The sequence below is a fragment of the Macaca mulatta genome, chromosome 16 (genome assembly GCF_049350105.2).
Source record: "Macaca mulatta isolate MMU2019108-1 chromosome 16, T2T-MMU8v2.0, whole genome shotgun sequence".
Classification (NCBI taxonomy): Eukaryota; Metazoa; Chordata; class Mammalia; order Primates; family Cercopithecidae; genus Macaca; species Macaca mulatta.
Genome location: NC_133421.1, coordinates 67,590,963 through 67,613,924, shown reverse-complemented (window position 1 = coordinate 67,613,924; position 22,962 = coordinate 67,590,963). Strand labels below are relative to the sequence as shown.

Below are 22,962 nucleotides of genomic sequence, written 5' to 3'. Positions count from 1 at the left end.
CAAAGGTCTTTCCTGAAGGGGAGTGTAAATTCCTTCTGTGTCTAACAGTGCTTATCACCCCTTGGCTATAGTTGAGGACAATAGCTCGATAGCTCCGTGGAGTGAATCATCCTGAGGTCCTAGCCCCACCCTACAGCCATTAAATTAGAATCTTTGGGACAGGGCCTAAGGCTGTTGTACTTCACAGCTTCCGGGGTATTTCCCTGGGACCAAAAGCACCTCTTAGAAATGTCCAGTGAAGACAGTAGTGAGCTTGGTCTGGAACAACGAATTGTCCCCGGAAGTGAAAGTGTTCAACAGGAGGCACTCAGTAACCAGTGTGTGTAAATGAGAGAGTAGCAAATCCCTTGGTTTTGTCACTGACAAGAGGCCACCCAGCCCAGTGAGGAGGCTTTTCCACCCAAATTGGAATATGTGCACAGCAAGTCCGACAGCTTCTGTGCTGTTCCCACTCTGCAGAACTAGATGGACCCCACCGCCACTACTGACCGAAAATTTATTTTGGAAATCGAGACTGGTGACACCACACAGGCACCGAGAAGGCGTGAAAGGTTTATAACTCACAAAATGAGGTGTTCTGGGAGATCAGAGTGGCTCCCAGGCAGGTCGGAAAACGACTTGAGAGCGAGGAGACTGGGTTGGTGTTTTGATGGGGGTTTGGGAAGGGGCAGGATGGAGGGCTCTGGGAGCGGGGGCTGGTGCTGCCTGCTGGGTGCCAGTGGGGGGAGCACCCGAGTTTTGTCGTCAGCTTGTTATCTCCACTCATAGAATGGGAGCCTCTTGTCATCTCCACTCAGATTGTCGGGACCTATTAATACACTTGGCTCTAAGAGGAGGAGGGCTGTGAAGGAACGCTAATGCCTACAGCGCCTTGGTCATTTAGGCTGAGGTTAAGTGCGGGACTTGCACTGTCAGTTACCGTTATTTCGCATTACATCAGCAAAGGAGATCTCTAAACGCTGTCTGCTGACAAGGTGGAATGGGAGGTTCTTTCGTTACCTCCACGCGTTTGCATTGGATCGTCGGGGCCTGTTAGCACACTTGTGTGTATATAAGTCAGCAGCGTGTACTTTGGAGAGTGTGGCTGCTTTAGATTTCACTTGGTTTAGTCACATGCGGTGTGACGATCATTGGATTAAAGGTTACCGCACCTACATCAGTATCCGTGTTCTGACTGGTCTCTGCTATTACTTGGCACACTCAGATGCGATATTCGGATCGTTATGTTTAAGTTTAGCGCCCCTACTTTACGAAGCGGGACGGTTTTTTTCATTTACGTGTCTCTATCCGAGGCAGTATAAACATCTTTCCATTCGAGTTTACCGCATGTGTTTCACCATCCAGAGTCGGACTGCTTTTCGATTTACGTGGCTTTGTGGGATGCGGTATGAAGATCGTTGCATTCAAGTTTGCTTTAAAGATAGTAATATGGGACTGGGTGCCGTGCCTCAGGCTTGTAATCCCAGCACTTTGGGAGGCCGAGGTGGGTAGATCACCTGAGGTCAGGAGTTGGAGACCAGCCTGGCCAAGATGTTGAAACCCTGTCTCTACTAAAAACAAACAAACAAAAACAAAAACAAAAACAAAAATTAGCCAGGCGTGGTGGCGCGCTCCTGTAATCCCAGCTACTCGGGAGACTGAGGCAGGAGAATTACTTGAACCCGGCAGGCGGAAGTTGTGATGAGCCGAGATCGCTCCATTGCACTCCAGCCTGGGCCAACAAGAGCAAAAACTCTTTTCGTGTGTATTTCCTGTTTCTTTAACTCTTCCAGGGGCCCCTTTCCCAAGGCTCCGCCCAGCCCTGGAACCAGTCAGAGCATGTGCTCCCCGGGGGGCTGCACCCTGGCCTCTTCGAAAACTTGCCGGACCAGACAGTTGAGAAAGGGCTAGAGGGACGAGACCTGAGTACCTGTCTCCATGTGTGCAGCTATAGAAAATATGCAATTACGTGTCTGTAACACATAATAAAGCAAGTACAGCAAGATGACTTTAGGTGATGGGCATACGGGTGTTCACCAAACAATTCTCTCAACGTATGTGTGAATAAAAGTTTAAAGAAATGTCGGATGCCGGCTAGGTGAGGACGAGAGGGGGAGGAGGAGGGAGAGGGAGGTGAAGGGAAGAAGGAGGGAGGGAGAGGGGAGGGGAGGAGGGAGGGGGAGGAAAGAATAGCCCCATAGAGTTCTTCGTGTCTTTTTCGTTCTGGGTTTTTCCTCCTGAAGGGCAATGAAGCCGAAGGAGCGTTCCCAAGATCCCAGTGATTTACAGGCTCTTTTCTGTTCAGCAGTTGGCAGGCAGGGCACGGCGCGTCTGGGGCGGGGCATGCAAATTTTAAATGGCTGTTTCTCTCGGGAGTTATGGGAGCAAAAAAGGAAAGTGAATGTCCTCGGAAATAGTAACAATATTACTTAGGCAAGTTTTAAAATTTGGATAAAGATACACAGTTTCAACGTAGGAGAGAGAGTTATTGAGGGTGATATCTGTCACCCTGAGCTGAGGATGTGTGGAGAAGGAGTGCAGTGGACGATAGGTTCACTTGTACCGAACCTGCTCTGACGCCATTTACACTGTAAGGTTCCCAACGCCCTTTACGCCATAAACGCCATCATTCCCCCCAACGCCTTCTGCGCCATAAACGCCATAAGGCTCTCGTCGGCAGTCTTCGATCCTGTTTCACGCCGTTTGTGCCGTAAGGCTCACAACGCTGCGTACGCCATAGGCTCGCATGGACGGTCCCAGAGCCTGCTTTATGCCATTTACGCTCTAAGGCTCCCAACGCCCTTTACGCCATAACCGCCATCATCCTCCCCCAACGCCTTCTGCGCCATAAACGCCGTAAGGCTCTCGTCGACAGTCTTCGAGCCTGTTTCACGCCGTTTGTGCCGTAAGGCTCACAACGCCGCGTACGCCATAGGCTCGCATCGACGGTCCCAGAGCCTGCTTTATGCCATTTACGCTCTGAGGCTCCCAACGCCCTTTACGCCATAAACGCCATCATCCCCCCAACGCCTCCTGCGCCATAAACGCCGTAAGGCTCACGTCGACAGTCTTCGTGCCTGTTTTACGCCGTTTGTGCCGTAAGGCTCACAACGCCGCGTAGGCCATAGGCTCGCATCGACAGTCCCAGAGCCTGCTTTACGCCATTTACGCTCTACGGCTCCCAACGCCCTTTACGCCATAAAGGCCATCATCCTCCCAACGCCCTCTAGGCGATAAACGCCGTAAGGCTCGGGTCGACAGTCTTCGAGCCTGTTTTACGCCATTTACGCCGTAAGGCTCCCATCAACAGTCTTCGAGCCTGTTTTACACCGTTTGTGCCGTAAGGCTCACAACGCCGTTTACGCCATAAGGCTCGCATCGACAGTCCCAACGCCGTTTACGCCATAAGGCTCGCATCGACAGTCCCAGAGCCTGCTTTACGCCATTTACGCTATTAAGGCTCACATCGACAGTCTCCGAACCTGCTTCACGCCGTTTACGCCATAAGGCTCACAACGCCGCCTCTGTTTTTACATTGGCCGCCTGTGCTTTGGAGAGCTTAGTTGCTTTCGGTTTCACTTGGTTGCGGCGTGACGATCATTGAGCTAAAGATTACTGCACTCACATCGGTCTCCATCATTCTCCGTAATCTGACTGCTCTTTGCTATTACTTGGTTTACTCACATACAGTATGCAGATTGTTCCATTTAAGTTCAGCGCCCGTACTTCACTATCCCGAGTGGGACTGCTTTTTCATTTACGTGTCTCCATCCAAGGCAGTCTAAACATTTTTCTATTCAAGTTTGCCGCATGTGTTTCACTATCCAGAGCCGGACTGCTTTTCGATTTACGTGGCTTTGTGGGATGCGGTAGGAAGATGGTTGCATTCAAGTTTGCCGCCTCCACTTAACTGTGCAGAATCTGACTGCAGTCAGATCTGTATGACAGATGTTGCACTCGTTTTCTGCGGGTACGTCACTATCCAGTCTACTTTTTCCATCAACGTGGCTGAGTCATATGTAGTATGACTGTCAGAGGCGTTGGAACCCGAAGCGACCCCATTTTGAGTGAGGGCTAGAAAAATGAGGCCGGGATTTACGGGCGTGCATTCTCTGAAGGATATTCCTAGCTGTCAGATGTTTACGGTTAAGGGAACAAATTAATGTTTACTAAGGAGACCCGAGTGTCCAGATAGCTGGATATCTGGAGAACAAAGGCGTTCCTAATTTTGCTTTAAAGATAGTAATAGGGATTCTTGCACAATATAATAATTAAAATTAATCCTTTATCACAAACCCTTGTAGCAGAGCACCTCTCCCCATGTGTACACGCATTGTACCTAGGGTGGATACGTTCCGTCTCTTAGTTTCGGGAACGTCCTACTCTGTCTTTGGAGTAGCTGTTCTTTCACTTTACTTTCTTAATAAACTTGCTTTTATTTTGCACCGCGGACTTGCCCTGAATTATTTCTTGCGCGAGATCCAAGAACCCTCTCTTGGGGTCTGGATCGGGGCCCTTTTCCTGTGACATATTTCTGGCGACCACAGATGGGACTGTAGTGCTTTGGGTAAGTGTTGGGGCCCTATAACATATTTCTGGCGAACGACGGAAGGGAGGATACTGAAGAAACTCACCCAACCCAAAGGAAGTAGATTGCAGCACTGATTGGACGACTTTGGGTAAGGGGTGGAGTGCCCGGGTAAAGAATGGGATTGGGTTAGAGACCCAACTTAGTGGAGTTAGAGTCTTTCCTAAAAGAGAGTGGGTTAGAGGCCCCTCTTAATAAAAGGCAAGGATGCTTGACCTCGGGTTGGAGGCCCAACCTAGGAGGGTTAGAGTCCCTTCTAAGATTTAGGGGGTTAGAGGCCCCTCAGTGAAGTCCCTCTCGGCTAAAAAATAGGTTTCACACCGCAAGCTATGCTCTTGGCATTAATCTGCCTCGTCCTCCTTGTCTTGGTTGCTGTCTCCCTTTCACTGTCATTTGCAGGAGACTTCATTTAACTGGTCTTAGGGATTTTACCTTATTCTTCTCCTGTGTCCTTCCCGATTTCTCTCCGTTTGCTTGTGAAACACTGAGAACAACAAGCATTGGAGGATCCGTCTCTAAAATTGCTGATTGAGATTTGGTATTTAACAACTATGAGCAATAAGATTAGATAGATATGGTTCTGTTTTGTTGCTGCTATGCTAAGTGTGATTGAGAAGCATTACGATGGAAATCAGGGGACTTTTCTCCTTGCTGTTTTGTTTCATTTTGCACACTAAAAAAGCTCCTTCATGGCCAAGTGCGGGGTCTCACGCCTGTAATCCCAGCACTTTGGGAGGCTGAGGTGGGCCAATCACCTGAAGTCAGGAGTTCAAGACCGTCCTGTCTAACACGGTGAAACCCCGTCTCTACTAGAAATACAAACACTACTCGGGTGTGGTGGTACACGTCTGTAATCCCGGCTTCTTGGGAGGCCGAGGCAGGAGAATCGCTTGAACCTGGGAGGCGGAGTTTGCAGTGAGCCGAGATTGCACCACTGCACTCCAGCAGCCTTAACAACAGAGCGAGACTGTCTCAAAACAAAAACAAAAAAACTTTCCTTTCCTGGGTTCGGGCAAACCGGCTTCGCTTTGCTTTTCCAATCCATACTGCTGCTATTGCTTGCTCTGGTTGTTCTTATCTAAATCCTCTTCATTTATTTTGCCTTATTTGACATTTTTGTCGAAGTCCATGTTGTGGTTTATCTAAGATTCATGGCTCAGCTCACTTATGTTATTTGGATAATGTGAATCATGTTTGATGAGAGGAAAAGAAGAAAAAGATCTAGACATACTAGGTGATCCTTTAATGCAAGCCCCGCCGTGGTTCAGCGGGCATTTTTGGGTGGAGCAGAACCTCCTTCTGTCAGTTCCGAAGGTTCAGATGTATCAGTTCTTTCTCCCTCTAGTCCACCTGAAAGTTTCTGAGAACCCTTCGTCCCTTCTCCTTACCCAGCTAGTCCCACTCTATACCTACCACTCCCCACGGAACTCAACCCAGCGAGTACTACTCATAGTGGGGCCTCCTATCATCCTATCAACCTCCAAGGGGAAATCTTTGTCCACTTAGAGAAGTGGCAAACTGGGAAGAGGGCACTGTGAGAGTACATGTTCCCTTTTGTACGTCTGATTTGCCTCTATATGTAGAGAAGGTTGGTAATTTCTCTGAAGATCCAGGACAATTTATAGATAGGTTTGAGAAATCAACTCTGACCTATAGTTTAACTTGGTAGGATCCGCATGTTTTGTTGTCTCTGTGTTGTACAGTGGAAGAGAAACAATGCATTTTGGGGACAGCTAGGACCCATGCAGATGAGGTATTGGCTCGCGACCCGAACCATATGATATATCAGGCAGGAAGTATAGCAGTTCTAGATCAAGATGCAGAGTGGAACTATCAAAGGGGCAGTGAGGACTTGGGGAGGAGAGATCATATGGTCACTTGTTTGTTGGAAGGGATGAAGAAATGTATGAAAAAGCCTATTAACTATGAACAGGTTAAGGAAGATTCTCAGGATAAAGATGAGAATCCAGCTTTATTTCGAGGGCATTTAGTTGAAGGAATTAGGAAGTATATCACTGATCCTGCCTCAAAGAAAGGACAAACCCTTTTGGGAGGATATTGTATAACCCAGTCTGCCCCTGATATCCACAGGAAACTACAAAAAGCAGCTGTGGGAGCCGGTGTGGTGGCTGAAGCCTGTAATCACAGCACTTTGGGAGGCTGAGGCGGTGGATCACTTGAGGTCAGGAGTTCAAGACCAGCCTGGCCAACATGGCGAAACCCCGTCTCTATTAAAAATACAAAAATTAGCCGGGCGTGGTGACAAGTGCCTGTAATCCCAGCTACTTGGGAGGCTGAGGCAGGAGAATTGCTTGAACCCATGAGGTGGAGGTTACGGTGAGCCCAGATTGCGCCATTGTACTCCAGCCTGGGAGACAGAGCAAGACTCTGTCTCAAAAAAAAAAAAAAAAAAAGGAAAAAAGAAAAAAAAAAAAACCCACTATGTGGCTATGTGTCCCTAGACTCCTATGAAACAGCTTTTGGATATGGCATCTTTAGCTTTTAATAACAGGGGCAAAGCAGAGACTCTCCTTTGCAGCACTATAGAAAGGATATTACCTCTATTTGACAGATGAGAAGTGATTTTCCCTAGTGCACACATAAGGCTTTCCTTCCTCTAGGCCTGGCATTTCCACAAGAAGCTTCCCAACTACCCAAATCAGAGAGGTGTCATCCTTATGCCCACGCTACAATTGCAAACCATGAGACTGCATATGGTTAACAGGTGGCTTGGGTTCAAATGCTGACCTTGCTTCCTTTTAGGCAAGTTGCTTAGCCTCTCTGAGTGTCACTCTACACAGTGCTGTTCCCTAGAAATATGTACCTCACATGTAACTTTAAATGTTGCAGTAGCCGTATTTTTGAAATAAAATAAGAACAAACAAGGAAATTAAGTCTAATTTCATTTAACTCAGCATATACAAAATATCACTTCGACAGGTAACGAACAGCTTTGGAAGGCTGGGGCAGGAGTATCACTTGAGGCCAAGAGTTCCAGGCAAAACTAGGCAACATAGGAAGACCGTGTCTCCATAAGAATTAAAAAACGGGTCAGGCGCAGTGGCTCATGACCGTAATCCCAGCACTTTGGGAGGCCCAGGCAGGAGGTCAGGAGTTAGAGACCAGCCTGGCCAACATGGTGAAACCACATCTCTACTATAAATAGAAAAAATTAGCCATGCATGGTGGCACGTGCCTGTAATCCCAGCTACTCGGGAGGCTGAGGCAGCAGAATTGTTTGAACCCGGGAGGCAGAGGTTGCAGTGAGCCGAGATCACACCACTACATGCCAGCCTACGTGACACAGCAAGACTCTGTCTCACAAAAAAATAAATAAATAGAACACTTGGTTCGGGAACAGTGGCTCAGGACTGTAATCCCAGCATGTTGGCAGGCCGAGGCAGGTGGATCACTTGAGGTCAGGAGTTCAAGACCAGCCTAACCAACAAGATGAAAGCCAACCTGTATTAAAAATACATGAATTAACTGGGTCTGGTGACCCGCACCTATAATCCTAGCTACTCGAGAGGTTGTGGCAAGAGAATCGCTTGAAACTGGGAGGCGGAGGTTGAAATGAGCCCAGATCGCCCCATTGTACTTCAGACTGGGCAACAAGAGTGAAATTCCGTCTCAAAAAAAAAAAAAAAAAAGCTCACGCCTGTAATCCCAGCACTTTGGGAGGCCGAGGCGGGCGGATCACAAGGTCAGGAGATCGAGACCATCCTGGCTAACACAGTGAAACACCGTCTCTACTAAAAATAAAAAAAATTAGCTGGGCGTGGTGGCGGGCGCCTGTTGTGCCAGCTACTCGGGAGGCTGAGGCAGGAGAATGGCGTGGGCCCAGGAGGCGGAGCTTGCAGTGAGCCAAGATCGCGCCACTGCACTGCAGCCTGGGCGACAGAGCGAGACTCTGTCTCAAAAAACAAAAAGCAAAAAAATCTTAGTATGGGTACAGTGGCTCATGATTGTCATCTCAGCACTTTGGGAGGCCGAGGTGGATGGATCACTTGAGGTCAGCAGTTCCGGACCAGCCTGGCCAACAAGGTGAAACCCAATCTGTACTAAAAATACAAGAATTGGATGGGTGTGGTGACCTGTTCCTGCGTCCCCAGCTATTAAAGAGGCTGTGGCAGCAGAATCATTTGAACCCGGGAGGCAGAATTTGCAATGAGCCGAGATCTCATCACTGAACTCCACCCTGGGCCACAGAGCATGGCTATATCTAAAAAAGAAAAAAAGAAAAAAAAAAAAAAATAGGCCAGGTGCAGTGGCCCACGCATGTAATCTCAACACTTTGGGAGGCTGAGGCGGGCAGATCACCTGAGGTCGGGAGTTTGAGACCAGCCTGACCAACATATAGAAACCCCATATCTCATAGAAATACAAAATCAGCCGGGCATAGTGGCCCATGCCTATAATCCCAGCTACTGGGAAGGCTGAGGCAGGAGAATCACGGAAACCCAGAAGGTGGAGGATGCGGTGAGCTGAGATGGCTCCATTGCGCTCCAGTCTGGGCAGCAACAGCAAAACTGTCTCAAAAAAACAAAACGAAAACAAACAAAAAAGGCCGGGCACAGTGGCTCAGGTCCATAATCCCAACACTTTGGGAGGCTGAGGCGAGTGGATCACCTAGGGTCAGGAGTTCGAGACCAGCCTGACCAACATGGTGAAAGCCCATCTCCATTAAGAATGCAAAAACATTATCAGGGCGTGGTGGTGGGCGCCTGTTATCCTAGCTACCAAGAAGGCTGAGGGAGGAGAATAACCTGAAACCGGTAGGCAGAGATGGCAGTGAGCCAAAACTGCGCCATTGCACTCCAGCCAGGGCGACAGAGCAACAATCCATTTGAGAAAATCAAATATATATATATACGTATATATATGATATACGTATATATATGTATACATACAATATATACACATATATGTCACATATAAAGATAAAATTAGCCAGGCATGGTGGGAGGCTGAGGGAGGAGAATTGCTTGAGCTCAGGAGTGGAAGGTTTCAGTGAACTGGAATCCCTCAACTACACTCTAACCTGGGCAAACGGGTGAGTCGCTGTCAAAAAGGAAAACAATACTAAACAACATAAAATTTATTTTTGAGAGTTTTAATCATTTTATATTGTTTTCTAAATCCCATGTGTATTTTAAACTTACAACACAGAAGCATTAGAATTGACCAACATTCGAGATAACGCACCTAAAGCCCTCAGCCCTCAGCTCTCCGCCGAAGTTGGGTTAGGAAGGAGGAAGGGAGAGGTAAATGCTGACCCCGCAGGCGGCAGTCTGTGCCTCGGAGAGAAACTTTATCGCAACCTTGCCGGGGGCCTTGACGGCCATCCTCCCGCAAGAGCACCCCGGCAGTCACCCCTGCCCTCTGGTGTCCTGCCACCCCGAGCCCGACCTTCCCCCTTTACCCCCGCGCGGGGCCAGTAACCTCCTAACTGCGTCTTCTCTGTTTCGGGCTGTCGTGCTCATCACGTTTGCGTCGTTTCTTCGCTCCACAAACGTTTACTGAGCGCCTTCCACACGCCAGGCACCAGACTAGCGCCGGCAAACGGGGATAAGTACTGGGGAGGGGTCCCAGCCCTCAGTGATGGGATTTCAGAGGGGGAGATAAAGGATTGCCCAGAAGGGTGGTGAGTGGAATAGTTGATATAAACAACGGGGGTGCGACGAAATACATAGGAGGGCTGCTAGTCACGTATGGGGTGAGTGCCCAGGGCCCTTAATTAAGGGAGGCTTCCTGGACGGGTGACACCCAAGCGGAGTCCTGACAACCTGCGTCAGGAGTAGCCAGGCGAGGAGGAGGTGAAAGGAATCCACGTCCCGAGCAGAGAGGCAGCTTTCCCTGCACAGCACAGGACACGGTCCGTGCACAGAAGCCACAGGAGACGCAGGCACAGGGGCTGGGGAGAATCCTTGCCGGGCCCTCGCCATCCACGCGCCGCCTCCCTCTGCCGGGTGTCTGGTGTCAGCCTCCCGCCCGGCAGAGGAACTCCAGCCCCTGCTCCCGGAAGCGCCTCCAGGCCTTCGGCTTCCCTGACTCGGAATGGGCCCCTCGTCCGGCGGGTACGAGGCCGGTCTCCCCGCCCGCTGGTGACGAAGTAAAGGCCCGGCGCCGCCCGGGCTCCTGCCCTGGGACCTCGTCTTTCTCCAGGAAAAGGTGGACCGCTCTCCGCCGAGCGGTCTCTTCCACAGACCCCTCTCGCCTTCGCCCCCAGTCTCCTTCGGTTCTGTCTTGGCGCTGGCTGGGTAGAAACCAGGAAGTCGCCCCCAGCGGAGCCCCGGCTCCCCGAGGCAGAGGCGGCCCCGGGGGCGGAGTCAACCGCGGAGGCCGCGCCCTCCGTGAAAGGGCGGGGTATGCAAATTCGAAATGAAAGCCCGGGAACGCCGGATCCAAGCACGGGTGTAAGATTTCCCTTTTCAAAGGTGGAGAATAAGAAATGAGCCCGAGTGTGTAACGGCGTCCATAGTGGGGTGGACGAGACAGAGGGGATGGGGCAAGGAGCGCGGGTGGGGCTCTCACCGCGACTTGAATGTGGATGAGAGTGGGACGGTGACGGCGGGCGCGAAGGCGACGGCATCGCTTCTCGGCCTTTTGGCTAAGATCAAGTGTAGTATCTGTTCTTATCAGTTTAATATCTGATACGTCCTCTATCCGAGGACAATATATTAAATGGATTTTTGGAGCAGGGAGATGGAATAGGAGCTTGCTCCGTCCACTCCACGCATCGACCTGGTATTGCAGTACCTCCAGGAACGGTGCACCCCCTCCGGGGATACAACGCGTTTGCTAAAAGTAGAAGGGGTGAGAGAGAGAGCATGGGCGGGGCGGCTTGCACGCCAAGCGTGTGTGATACGCCGTCTTGCCGCTTCAACTGCTCGTTGGAGTACCGTGGGGTTTCTGACCTGCGGGCGGCAGACGGTAGGCCTTGCTCCCTGGCACGCTTCCATTTACGCTGTGACTGCAGCGCTTTGGGAAGGCTACGACCCCCCCGCAGCCGACTGACTACTCCTTTGGAGGACGTTAGATCTCAGCTTGGCAGTCGAGTGGTGGTGACCTTTTAAGGGAATGGGATCCACCCGGAATTGAACTCACTCCCTTCCTTCCTCTCTCTCTCTCTCTCTCTCTCTCTCTATGTCTCTCTCTCTGTCTCCCCCCCCTCCTTTTTGGTATCCCCCCTCCGCCCCCCCACAAGTTCTGGGGTACATGTGCAGGACGTGCACGTTTGGAACATAGGTGTACGTGTGCCACGGTGCTCTGCTGCACCTATCAACCAGTCATCTAGGTTTGAAGTCCTGCATGCGTTGGGTATTTGTTCGAATGCTCTCTCTCCCCTTGCACCCCACGCCCCGCCAGGGCCCGGTGTGTGATGTTCCCCTTCCTGTGTCCATGTGTTCTCACCGTTCAACTCCCACTTAGGAGTTTGGGTTTCGGTTCCTGTGTCAGTCTGCTGAGAATGAAGGACATGAACTCATCCTTTTTTATGGCTGCCTAGTAATTCCATGGTGTATACGTGCCACGTTTTCCTTATCCAGCCTATCGTTGATGGGCATTCGAGTTGGTTCCAAGTCTTTGCTACTGTAAATCAACATACGTGTCCATGTGTCCTTCTAGTAGGAAGTTCTTCCTCTTCGGCCCGCTGAGTAGCTGGCACTTGAAGGCAGGTGCCAACGCACCGGCGACACGCTTCCGTGTTTGCCCAGGAAAAACTGCGGTGCAGGTAATATAAGCCATGTATCGGGGCAGTCCAAGCATCGTGGCTCCGCCGTTCATGCTTGATGCATCTGTAGGCTCCGTTCTAGGTATGCACATCGTTTACGGGATCAGCCACCGGCAGTTGCCTTGCAACCGTGATGACAAATCTCTGCCGGCTCTTTTGGGTCTCATCCCTGTATCTATAAATTGCATCCCAACATAAAGATCGGAATGTTCCTTTTGCTGGCCCAATCTCTCACCCTTTCCAAACTCCAGAAATCTTGTCTGTCCTCCGCAAAACTCCCCCTGCTTCTTTCTCTGAAGGCGGTCTTCAGGCCGGGCACACTGGGAGGATCGCCGGAGCCCGGAAGGCCGCAGCGAGGTGAGGTGAGATCACACCATTGCACTGCAGCCCCGGCTGCAGAGCCGGAGCCCCGTCTCGAAACAAACAAACAAACACACACACAAAAAGAAAGAGCCCAGGCAACCTAGTGAAACCCTGTTCGGGCTGGGGCGTATCTGCACCCCAGCTATTCCAGAGGCTGAGGCAGGAGGATGGATGGAGGCTGGGAGGTGGGTGCTGCACTGAGCAGTGACTGCACCGCTGCACTCCAGCCTGGGTGACAGAGCCAGACCCCATCCCAAATCAATAAACATAAAAATAAAGGAACCAGTTTGTAGAAAGCGGGAGAGGGTCCCATTGAACTTCAAGCCTTCAGGCTACAGCTGCGGCTGGACAGGTTGGAGCAGCAGGCTGGAGCAGTGGCCATCTTGGCAGGGATCATTGACCCTGATCTATCATCGGGAGGAGGAAGAGCTGATCTCATGCAGGGAGGGCAGGTGGACTACGTGTGGACTCTGGTGATCTGTTTGGGTGCCAGGTGTTGCTCCCAGGGCCACCTGTAACTGTGAATGTGCGGGAACCCTGACTTGAGAAGGGCGTGGCCACGGCGAGCCTCGGCCCCTCAGGGATGAGAGTTTGGTTCACGGTACCCAGGGAAACCACCAGCATCGGCAGTGGTGATAGCTGAGGAGGAGGGGGGATTTGGAGGAGAGACACAGGATGAGTAGCAGGGGCAGCCCTGTGATCAACAACTGCTGCAAGAGGGGCTGTTTGTTCGACTCACTAGTCTTCTGCGGCTCTATGCAGTACTGAAGAGCAGAAGACAGAAGACACAAAGACCACAAAAATTAGCCGGGCGTGGTGCTGTGCGTCCATAATCCCAGCTACTCGGGAGGCTGAGACAGGAGAATCGCTTGAACCCGGGCGGCGGAAGTTTCAGCGAGCCTAGATCACGCCATTCCAGTCCAACCTGAGCATTCGAGCGAGACTCTTATCTCAGAAAATAAAGACAGAATTAAAGAGCCCGGTGCGGTGGCTTACATCTGTGATCCCAGCGCTTTGGGAGGCCCAGGCGGGCGGATCGCCTGAGGTCAGGAGCTCGAGACCAGCCTGGCCAACGTGGCGAAAGCCCCGGAAAAATACAAAAATCAGCCAGGCGTGGTGGCGTACGCCTGTAATCCCAGTTACCCGGGAGGCTGACGCAGGAGAATCGCTGGAACCCGGGAGGTAGAGGCTGGACTGAGCTGAGATCGTGCCACTGCACTCCAGCCTGAGTGACAGAGCAAGACTTTGTCTCAAGAAAACACAAAACAAAACAAAACAAAACAAAACAAAAACAAACAAACAGCAACAAAAAAGCCGGGCGCGGTGGCTCACGCCTGTAATCCCAACACTTTGGGAGGCGGCAGCTGGGCAGATCACCAGAGGTAGGGAGTTGGAGACCAGCCTGACCAACATGGAGAAAGCCCGTCTGTACTAAAAGTACAAACTTAGCCGGGCGTGGTGGCGCATGCCTGTAGTCCCAGCTACTCGGGAGGCTGAGGCAGGAGAATCGCTTGAACCCGGGAGGCGGAGGGTGCGGTGAGCCCAGATCGCGCCATTGGACTCCAGCCTGGGTAACAAGAGCGGAACCTCCGTCAGAAAAAAGAAAAAAAAAAAAGAAAAAAAAAATGTGAGAGTTGTACTCATCCTGTCTTCAAAATCCCATGTGTATTTGACACTTTACAGCACAGCTCCATTAGAACTGACCACATTTCCAGGGCTCCCTAGATACCTGTGGCTAGCGGCTGCCATAGTGCACTGCGCTGGGCAGTAGAATGGGGGATGACAAGACAGGGCGGCGGAGATTGGGATGGCGTGAAATGAGGGAAACACTCGCCGGTGGGAGAAAGCAGAATAGTAAGGGGGCACCGAAAGATTCAGTAGTCCACGTGAATATCTTGATTATCTTATAATCGAGATAATGTGGGGTCCAGCTCTACCGGGTCTGTGGGTTTTCTCTTCGTGTGCGGAGACGAGAGATCGTAGAAATAAAGACGCAAGACAAAGAGATAGGAAGAAAGACAGCTGGGCCCGGGAGACCACTGCCACCAAAGCGCGGAGACCGTAGTGGCCCCCAGTGCCTGGACGGCGCTGCTATTTATTGTATTCAAGGCAAGGGGGCAGGGTAAGGAGTGTGAGTCATCTCAGATGATTGATTGATAGGTCACGCGAGTCACGTGTCCACGGGACAGGGGGGCCTTTCCCTTTGTGGTAGCCGAGGTGGAGAGGGAGGACAGCAAACGTCAGCATTTCTTCTATGCACTTATCAGAAAGATCAAAGACTTTAGTCCTTTTACTAATTCTGCCACTGCTCTCTTCTAAGAACTCAAAAGGAGGAGCCAGGTGTACAGGCGGAACGTGAAAGTGAACACGGAGCGTGACCGCTGAAGCACAGCATCACAGGGAGACGTTTAAGCCTCCGGACGACTGCGGGCACGCCTGGCTAATGTCAGGCCCTCCCACAAGAGGTGGTGGAGCAGAGTGTTCTCTAACTCCCCTGGAGAAACGGAGATTCCCTTTCCCGGTGTGCTAAGTAACGGGTGCCTTCCCAGGCACTGGCGCTACCGCTACACCAAGGAGCCCTCAAGCGGCTTTTATCTGGGCGTGACCGAGGGCTCACACTCTTGTCTTCTGGTCACCTCTCACTGTGTCCCTTCCGCTCCTAACTCTGTATGGCCTGGTTTTTCCTAGGTTATAATAAGAGAACGGAGATTATTGTAATCACAGAACAGAGAGTCATACTACAAACTAATGATTAACACTGTTCACATATAATCATATCTGTATCCTATTTCTAGTATCACTTTTCTTATTCTAATTATTTTCTTTATTATACTGGAACAGCTTGTGGCTTCAGCCTCTTGCCTCGGCACCTGGCTGTCTTACCGCCCCCATCGCCCCCCTTTTTATTGACCAGGATCGTCACTGCCATCATTGCTTGTCGTTGACTTCAGACTTGTCCTCGGACCCCTCGGAGACATCTGCAGACTAAAAGCAGCCAACATAAACGTACCGACGTTAATAATGCCAAAGACAACAGTGGTCTTCTGAGGGGTTTGATCCATTTAAAGGGATTTGGATCAGATAACCCTTTGGTTATTCCTTCAAAGATGTCTGATCCAGGAATGGTAGTTAAGTGAGCCTGCGAGTCCTCAAAAATTTGTTCTTTAAGTTTTGAGATACCTAACGTTAGGTTATCATCCCAGGCTTTTAAATTTAAGTCTCATGACTTTTTCCAGCTATGCTGATCTTTATTATCAGCATAAGGCCTTATGTAATAATCAGAAGTATTCCAATCACATTGTAATTGCATACGGTGTTCCAAATTCATAACTCTATCTCCCAGCCATATCATACTCTGGCGGAGATCATTAATTTGATTAGCCAATTTTTGATCAGCCTGAGCCTGAGAATTCCGGAGTCTAGTGGAGTTTTTCTGCCATGCTTCCACATATTGAGCGGTCTGGACAGAATTGTGGATAGCAAGTCCAGCGGCCGCTGCTGTGGCAGTAACCGCAATTAATCCCGCAATGACTGCAGTAAGAGTAAAGAGGAACCTCTTAGTTGTCTGAAGGGTACGTCTAAGAACTTCATTGACTATGTGAATAGAGGGAGAAGACTCCCATGGACGGTGTAAGGAAACTGGTATCCATACGCCCTCCCTAGCCCTCACCAGGAGAATACTTGTTCTGGGATCAAAAGGGGCATCAATACATGTGATGAGTTTGCAGTCATCACATTCTATAGTTTGTCTATTGGGAGTGACATTTATAATTCCAACTAACAGCATATAAGGGGGTTATCCCTTGTAGGCTCCTGATAGGTATTACCTGTTCTGACATTACAGTGACTTTAAACATGGGTGTTTTGGTATTGGTGGGAGAGATTTGGTAGGTAGCGTCCCATAGTCTGATTCCGGTCGTGGCCGCAGCTAATTTCCGTAATCGAGGATGTTCTGGGGCAACAATAGGATGAATCGTTTTTGGTCTAGGAGGAACGATTCCTGAGTCCATCCATTTGAATGGGTAAGGAGACACCCATTCCCTCAACCTGCAGGACTGCCATCCGTCTCGTACGCGATGTATCAAATAATTGAACTCAGAGCATTGGGTATTTTGGCCGGAGTAGTTCCGCCAATAATACCCTCTTGGAGCCCAGTCAATAACAGCTCCTGTAACTAGGCTCCGTAACACTACGTACGGCTTTTGGAGCATTACAGTCATTCCATATGATTGAGTTCCCTAAACAAGTTCCCTCGGTAGGTTCTCTTGAACAGTCTGGCAGTCCTTTTGTTGTATTATTTTTGGTGGTGACGGGAACTCTCCATTCCTCATGAGGATTAAGTTCAACAGCCATGATCTGAAAAGAATTACTACTGAACACATGATGTACTTCATAAGAATCATTACTAGAGGATGGTACGGTCCACATCCAATTTTGATTAGAGAAAGCCAAGCAGCCAGGTGACATTGCTATGCACAATGGCGGGAATTTATATCCAGTTGACAAATTAAACTGCATACCCTTTTCCTCTGGTTGAGCGGGAAACCTGTCATCGTTAGGGACTGGTATAAGTGCGCTATTACTAGTATACAGGCAGCATTTGCGAAGCTGTTGAATGACCTCATCATTTAGTATAGTTTGATTTGTAGTTGCAGGCCATTGTCCCCTTCCCAATAACTGGTCAGCTGCAACATTAACAGGAGGATTAGAGCCTTGATTAAGCTGAACTCGATCCTGGACAGCATCGACCCACCAAGTCCCGAATTGTAAATATTGGGATTTAGATAATACCGATTTTGCTAGAATTTACCAATCATAAGGCACCAAAGTGCTGTTTATCTTCTGCGAGGGCTTTTAATGTGGACCGGACAAAAGGGGAGTTGGTGCCGTATTGCTTCACTGATTCTTTGAAATCTTTGAGGAATTTAGAAGAAAAACTTTCCCAAGAAGCAGGGCGTAGCTGGACCTGGCCTGGATGAAGAGGATCTGGTTGGACTACTGCCCGGACTGCAGGTATACCTGGAACTGGCTGCGCCGCAGGCAGTTGTGGAGCCTGGTGATTTGCCTGAGGAGCCTGACTGTCAGGCTGCGGAGCTTGAGGAGCCTGAGGAGCCGCGGGCTCAGCCACCTGCTGGGCAGGATCAGCGGGCTGTGGCTGATCCTGTGCCTCAGGGACGGGGGCGGCAGGCATCGGAGGTTGTAAAATTACAGGAAATTGCCAGGCTTCGGGATCCCCGTATTCCCTTGCCTGAGAGATGGCCCTCATAAGAGGAGTATCATTTTAAGGAATGTATGTGATTTGTTGCTCGTGAGCGGCCATGGTGGTGGCGGCAACCGCAGTGGTGACCGGACCAGAAGCAGAAAAGAAATGAGGGTTTTGAATAGAGGAAGAATTGAGAACCTGTAAGCCAGGTGGAGGCGCGAGTACCTGCTGAGCAGGTCTTTCAGGGGCCTGAAGACCAGGCTGCCGGCGGTAACTGCAGGACAGGCTTCAAGCGAGCCTGATACTCCGAAGGAGAAGCAGAAGTGAGAGATGGATAACCGGGTTGAGTAGGGATAGGGTTGAGGGCCTCGTTACCGGGCCGAACGGGCGGAAGGTGGAGAGGCCTGCGGCAGGTGGAGAGGCCTGCGGCAGGGCTGAACAGAGACAGTGTTGAGAGCCTCACTGGCGGGCTGAACAGGCGGAAGGCGGAGGGCCCTGCGGCAGGGCTGAACAGAGACAGTGTTGAGAGCCTCACTGGCGGGCTGAACAGGCGGAAGGCGGAGGGCCCTGCGGCAGGGCTGAACAGAGACAGTGTTGAGAGCCTCACTGGCGGGCTGAACAGGCGGAAGGCGGAGGGCCCTGCGGCAGGGCTGAACAGAGACAGTGTTGAGAGCCTCACTGGCGGGCTGAACAGGCGGAAGGCGGAGGGCCCTGCGGCAGGGCTGAACAGAGACAGTGTTGAGAGCCTCACTGGCGGGCTGAACAGGCGGAAGGCGGAGGGCCCTGCGGCAGGGCTGAACAGAGACAGTGTTGAGAGCCTCACTGGCGGGCTGAACAGGCGGAAGGCGGAGGGCCCTGCGGCAGGGCTGAACAGAGACAGTGTTGAGAGCCTCACTGGCGGGCTGAACAGGCGGAAGGTGGAGGGCCCTGCGGCAGGGCTGAACAGAGACAGTGTTGAGAGCCTCATTCGCGGGCTGAGAATTGAGAGCCTCCGTACCAGGCTGCATAGAAACGTAGTTTAGAGCCTCTTTTTCAGGCTGTATAGCCTCATTTCCGGGCTGTGTAGATGGAAGGTGGGGGGCCCTGTAGCAGGGCTGAGGAAAGATAGGAGGGTCCGGCCACGACGACGGCTGTGGATAGTATATTTCGGTTGGATTCTGCTGGTTGGCGGCGAGGACATCATTTGAAAGTTCATCGTAAAGTGATGATGGGGGCACGGCAGGCTCTGGTGTGGGCGGCGGGGCCCAAGGAATGTCAGAATGGAGGTCCGTCTGTAGAATCACGGCCTCAATCTGTGCAGTATCCTCAGGGGAAAGAGAACTGAGAATTTCCTCAACCTCCTCAGAGGAGAGGAAAGAGGGATCAGCCTCCACGTTGTCCACGCGAGTCTGCAAGGAGTCTAGGACAGAGCGAACCGAAGCCCAGACTGGCCAAATAGTGGGCGGAATAACGTGTCCCCCTTTATGAGCAATTTTAAATTGTCGGCCAATTTCATCCCAATGTTTGAGTTCTAAAGTTCCCTCAGTAGCAAACCAAGGGTAAAGGAGATCTACGACCTCGAACTGGTTTAATTCACTTATTAGTAGAAACTTTTACACCTCCCTCTTTAAGCAGAGTCTTTATAACATTTAAATAAGCCGAGTACTTGGTACCGGCCTGTCCCATGGTGTCCCCGGGATACTCTGAGTGCCCAAGCTTACCGCCCAGCCTATTGACCGCAAGCCTCAGGAATCTGTCGTCGGTAGTCCTCCGCTGAGTTCCGCGCTCAAAGTGCACCTTCACACAGCGAGAGAGAGATCCTCGTTGGGTGCCAGATGTAGGGTCCAGCCCTACGGGGCCTGTGGGTTTTCTCTTCGTGTGCGGAGGCGAGAGATCGTAGAAATAAAGACACAAGACACAGAGACAGGATGAAAGACAGCTGGGCCCGGGGGACCACTGCCACCAAGCGCGGAGACCGGTAGTGGCCCCGAATGCCTGGACGGGCTGCTCTTTATTGTATTCGAGGCAAGGGGGCAGGGTAAGGGGTGTGAGTCATCTCAAATGATTGAGAGGTCACGCGAGTCACGTGTCCACTGGACAGGGGGTCTTTCCCTTTGTGACAGCCGAGGCGGAGAGGGAGGACGGCATAGGTCAGCATTTCTTCTACGCACTTATCAGAAGGATCAAAGACTTTAGTACTTTTACTAATTCTGCTACTGCTATCTTCTAAGAACTTAAAAGGAGGAGCCAGGTGTACAGGCGGAACGTGAAAGTGAACAAGGAGCGTGACCACTGAATGAAGCACAGCATCACAGGGAGACGGTCCAGCCTCCGGACGACTGAGGGCGGGCCTGGCTAATGTCAGGCCTCCCACAAGAGGTGCCGGAGCAGAGTGTTCTCCATCTCCCCTGGAGAAAGGGAGATTCCCTTTCCCGGTGTGCTAAGTAACGGGTGCCCTCCCGGGCACTGGCGTTACCGCTAGACCAAGGTCTGTTAAGTAAGGAGGGCCTTCCCAGGCACTGGCGTTACCGCTAGACCAAGGAGCCCTCGAGCGGCCCTTATCCGGGCGTGACCGAGGGCTCACACGCTTGTCTTCTGGTCACCTCTCACCGTGTCCCTCCAGCTGCTAACTCTCTATGGCCCGGTTTTCCCTAGGTTAAAACAACAGAACAGAGATTCTTACAGTAGTAGAACAAAGAGTAATGCTGCAAACTAATGACTAGTAATAGTCATATATAATCATATCTGTATCCTATTTCTGGTATAACTTTTCTTATTCTGATTATTTTCTTTATTATACTGTAACAGCTTGTGCCTTCAGTCTCTTGCCTCGGCCCCTGGGTGGCTTGCCGCCCACAAGGTAAGATATATTGCATTGAACTATAGTTTGTGTTGATTGCCGAAGGGTTTGGGGCCGGGGGGGGGGGCACCCTCTGAAATTCCGCCCTGGAGGAGTGGCCTCACCCTAACCCCGGCCGTGCCTAATGATAAGGCCCACCTCTGACGGCCTTCGGCCGTCGAGTGAAATAAATGTTGGAGGTAATGCGCCTAAAGCCCTCAGCCCTCAGCTCTCCGCCGAAGTTGGGTTAGGAAGGAGGAAGGGAGAGGTAAATGCTGACCCCGCAGGCGGCAGTCTGTGCCTCGGAGAGAAACTTTATCGCAACCTTGCCGGGGGCCTTGACGGCCATCCTCCCGCAAGAGCACCCCGGCAGTCACCCCTGCCCTCTGGTGTCCTGCCACCCCGAGCCCGACCTTCCCCCTTTACCCCCGCGCGGGGCCAGTAACCTCCTAACTGCGTCTTCTCTGTTTCGGGCTGTCGTGCTCATCACGTTTGCGTCGTTTCTTCGCTCCACAAACGTTTACTGAGCGCCTTCCACACGCCAGGCACCAGACTAGCGCCGGCAAACGGGGATAAGTACTGGGGAGGGGTCCCAGCCCTCAGTGATGGGATTTCAGAGGGGGAGATAAAGGATTGCCCAGAAGGGTGGTGAGTGGAATAGTTGATATAAACAACGGGGGTGCGACGAAATACATAGGAGGGCTGCTAGTCACGTATGGGGTGAGTGCCCAGGGCCCTTAATTAAGGGAGGCTTCCTGGACGGGTGACACCCAAGCGGAGTCCTGACAACCTGCGTCAGGAGTAGCCAGGCGAGGAGGAGGTGAAAGGAATCCACGTCCCGAGCAGAGAGGCAGCTTTCCCTGCACAGCACAGGACACGGTCCGTGCACAGAAGCCACAGGAGACGCAGGCACAGGGGCTGGGGAGAATCCTTGCCGGGCCCTCGCCATCCACGCGCCGCCTCCCTCTGCCGGGTGTCTGGTGTCAGCCTCCCGCCCGGCAGAGGAACTCCAGCCCCTGCTCCCGGAAGCGCCTCCAGGCCTTCGGCTTCCCTGACTCGGAATGGGCCCCTCGTCCGGCGGGTACGAGGCCGGTCTCCCCGCCCGCTGGTGACGAAGTAAAGGCCCGGCGCCGCCCGGGCTCCTGCCCTGGGACCTCGTCTTTCTCCAGGAAAAGGTGGACCGCTCTCCGCCGAGCGGTCTCTTCCACAGACCCCTCTCGCCTTCGCCCCCAGTCTCCTTCGGTTCTGTCTTGGCGCTGGCTGGGTAGAAACCAGGAAGTCGCCCCCAGCGGAGCCCCGGCTCCCCGAGGCAGAGGCGGCCCCGGGGGCGGAGTCAACCGCGGAGGCCGCGCCCTCCGTGAAAGGGCGGGGTATGCAAATTCGAAATGAAAGCCCGGGAACGCCGGATCCAAGCACGGGTGTAAGATTTCCCTTTTCAAAGGTGGAGAATAAGAAATGAGCCCGAGTGTGTAACGGCGTCCATAGTGGGGTGGACGAGACAGAGGGGATGGGGCAAGGAGCGCGGGTGGGGCTCTCACCGCGACTTGAATGTGGATGAGAGTGGGACGGTGACGGCGGGCGCGAAGGCGACGGCATCGCTTCTCGGCCTTTTGGCTAAGATCAAGTGTAGTATCTGTTCTTATCAGTTTAATATCTGATACGTCCTCTATCCGAGGACAATATATTAAATGGATTTTTGGAGCAGGGAGATGGAATAGGAGCTTGCTCCGTCCACTCCACGCATCGACCTGGTATTGCAGTACCTCCAGGAACGGTGCACCCCCTCCGGGGATACAACGCGTTTGCTAAAAGTAGAAGGGGCGAGAGAGAGCATGGGTGGGGCGGCTTGCACGCCAAGCGTGTGTGATACGCCGTCTTGCCGCTTCAACTGCTCGTTGGAGTACCGTGGGGTTTCTGACCTGCGGGCGGTAGACGGTAGGCCTTGCTCCCTGGCACGCTTCCATTTACGCTGTGACTGCAGCGCTTTGGGAAGGCTACGACCCCCCCGCAGCCGACTGACTACTCCTTTGGAGGACGTTAGATCTCAGCTTGGCAGTCGAGTGGTGGTGACCTTTTAAGGGAATGGGATCCACCCGGAATTGAACTCACTCCCTTCCTTCCTCTCTCTCTCTCTCTCTCTCTCTCTCTCTCTCTCTCTCTCTCTCTCTCTCTCTCTCTCTCTCTCTGTCTCTCTCTATGTCTCTCTCTCTGTCTCCCCCCCTCCTTTTTGGTATCCCCCCTCCGCCCCCCACAAGTTCTGGGGTACATGTGCAGGACGT

General features: G+C 51.9%; 1 protein-coding gene, 2 long non-coding RNA genes and 2 other non-coding genes across 6 annotated transcripts in view; 4 read left to right on the top strand and 1 right to left on the bottom strand.

The window, feature by feature from the left end:
• The first annotated feature begins 2,543 nt into the window (after positions 1-2,543).
• Positions 2,544-4,422, top strand: LOC144335748 (uncharacterized). Its single transcript, XR_013406879.1, has 2 exons — positions 2,544-2,645; positions 2,841-4,422. It is a non-coding gene; the product is annotated as an uncharacterized LOC144335748 (long non-coding RNA).
• A 6,735-nt stretch (positions 4,423-11,157) lies between these two features.
• On the top strand, positions 11,158-11,348 carry LOC114675752 (U2 spliceosomal RNA). Its single transcript, XR_003726637.1, has one exon. It is a non-coding gene; the product is annotated as a U2 spliceosomal RNA (small nuclear RNA).
• Positions 11,349-11,416: 68 nt separating this feature from the next.
• The window catches only part of CCDC200 (coiled-coil domain containing 200), a 42,532-nt gene continuing 30,986 nt past the window's right edge, over positions 11,417-22,962 (top strand). For both annotated transcript variants that reach the window (XR_013406862.1, XR_013406863.1), the window contains exon 1: positions 11,417-11,500. The gene's annotated coding sequence lies outside the window, so the exon portion shown is untranslated. The remainder of the gene's footprint in view (positions 11,501-22,962) is intronic.
• On the bottom strand, positions 19,769-21,964 carry LOC144335736 (uncharacterized). The gene is made up of 2 exons (XR_013406866.1): positions 20,843-21,964; positions 19,769-20,495 (listed from the first exon to the last, which is right to left on the bottom strand). It is a non-coding gene; the product is annotated as an uncharacterized LOC144335736 (long non-coding RNA).
• Positions 22,278-22,468, top strand: LOC114673346 (U2 spliceosomal RNA). The gene has a single exon (XR_003724055.2). It is a non-coding gene; the product is annotated as a U2 spliceosomal RNA (small nuclear RNA).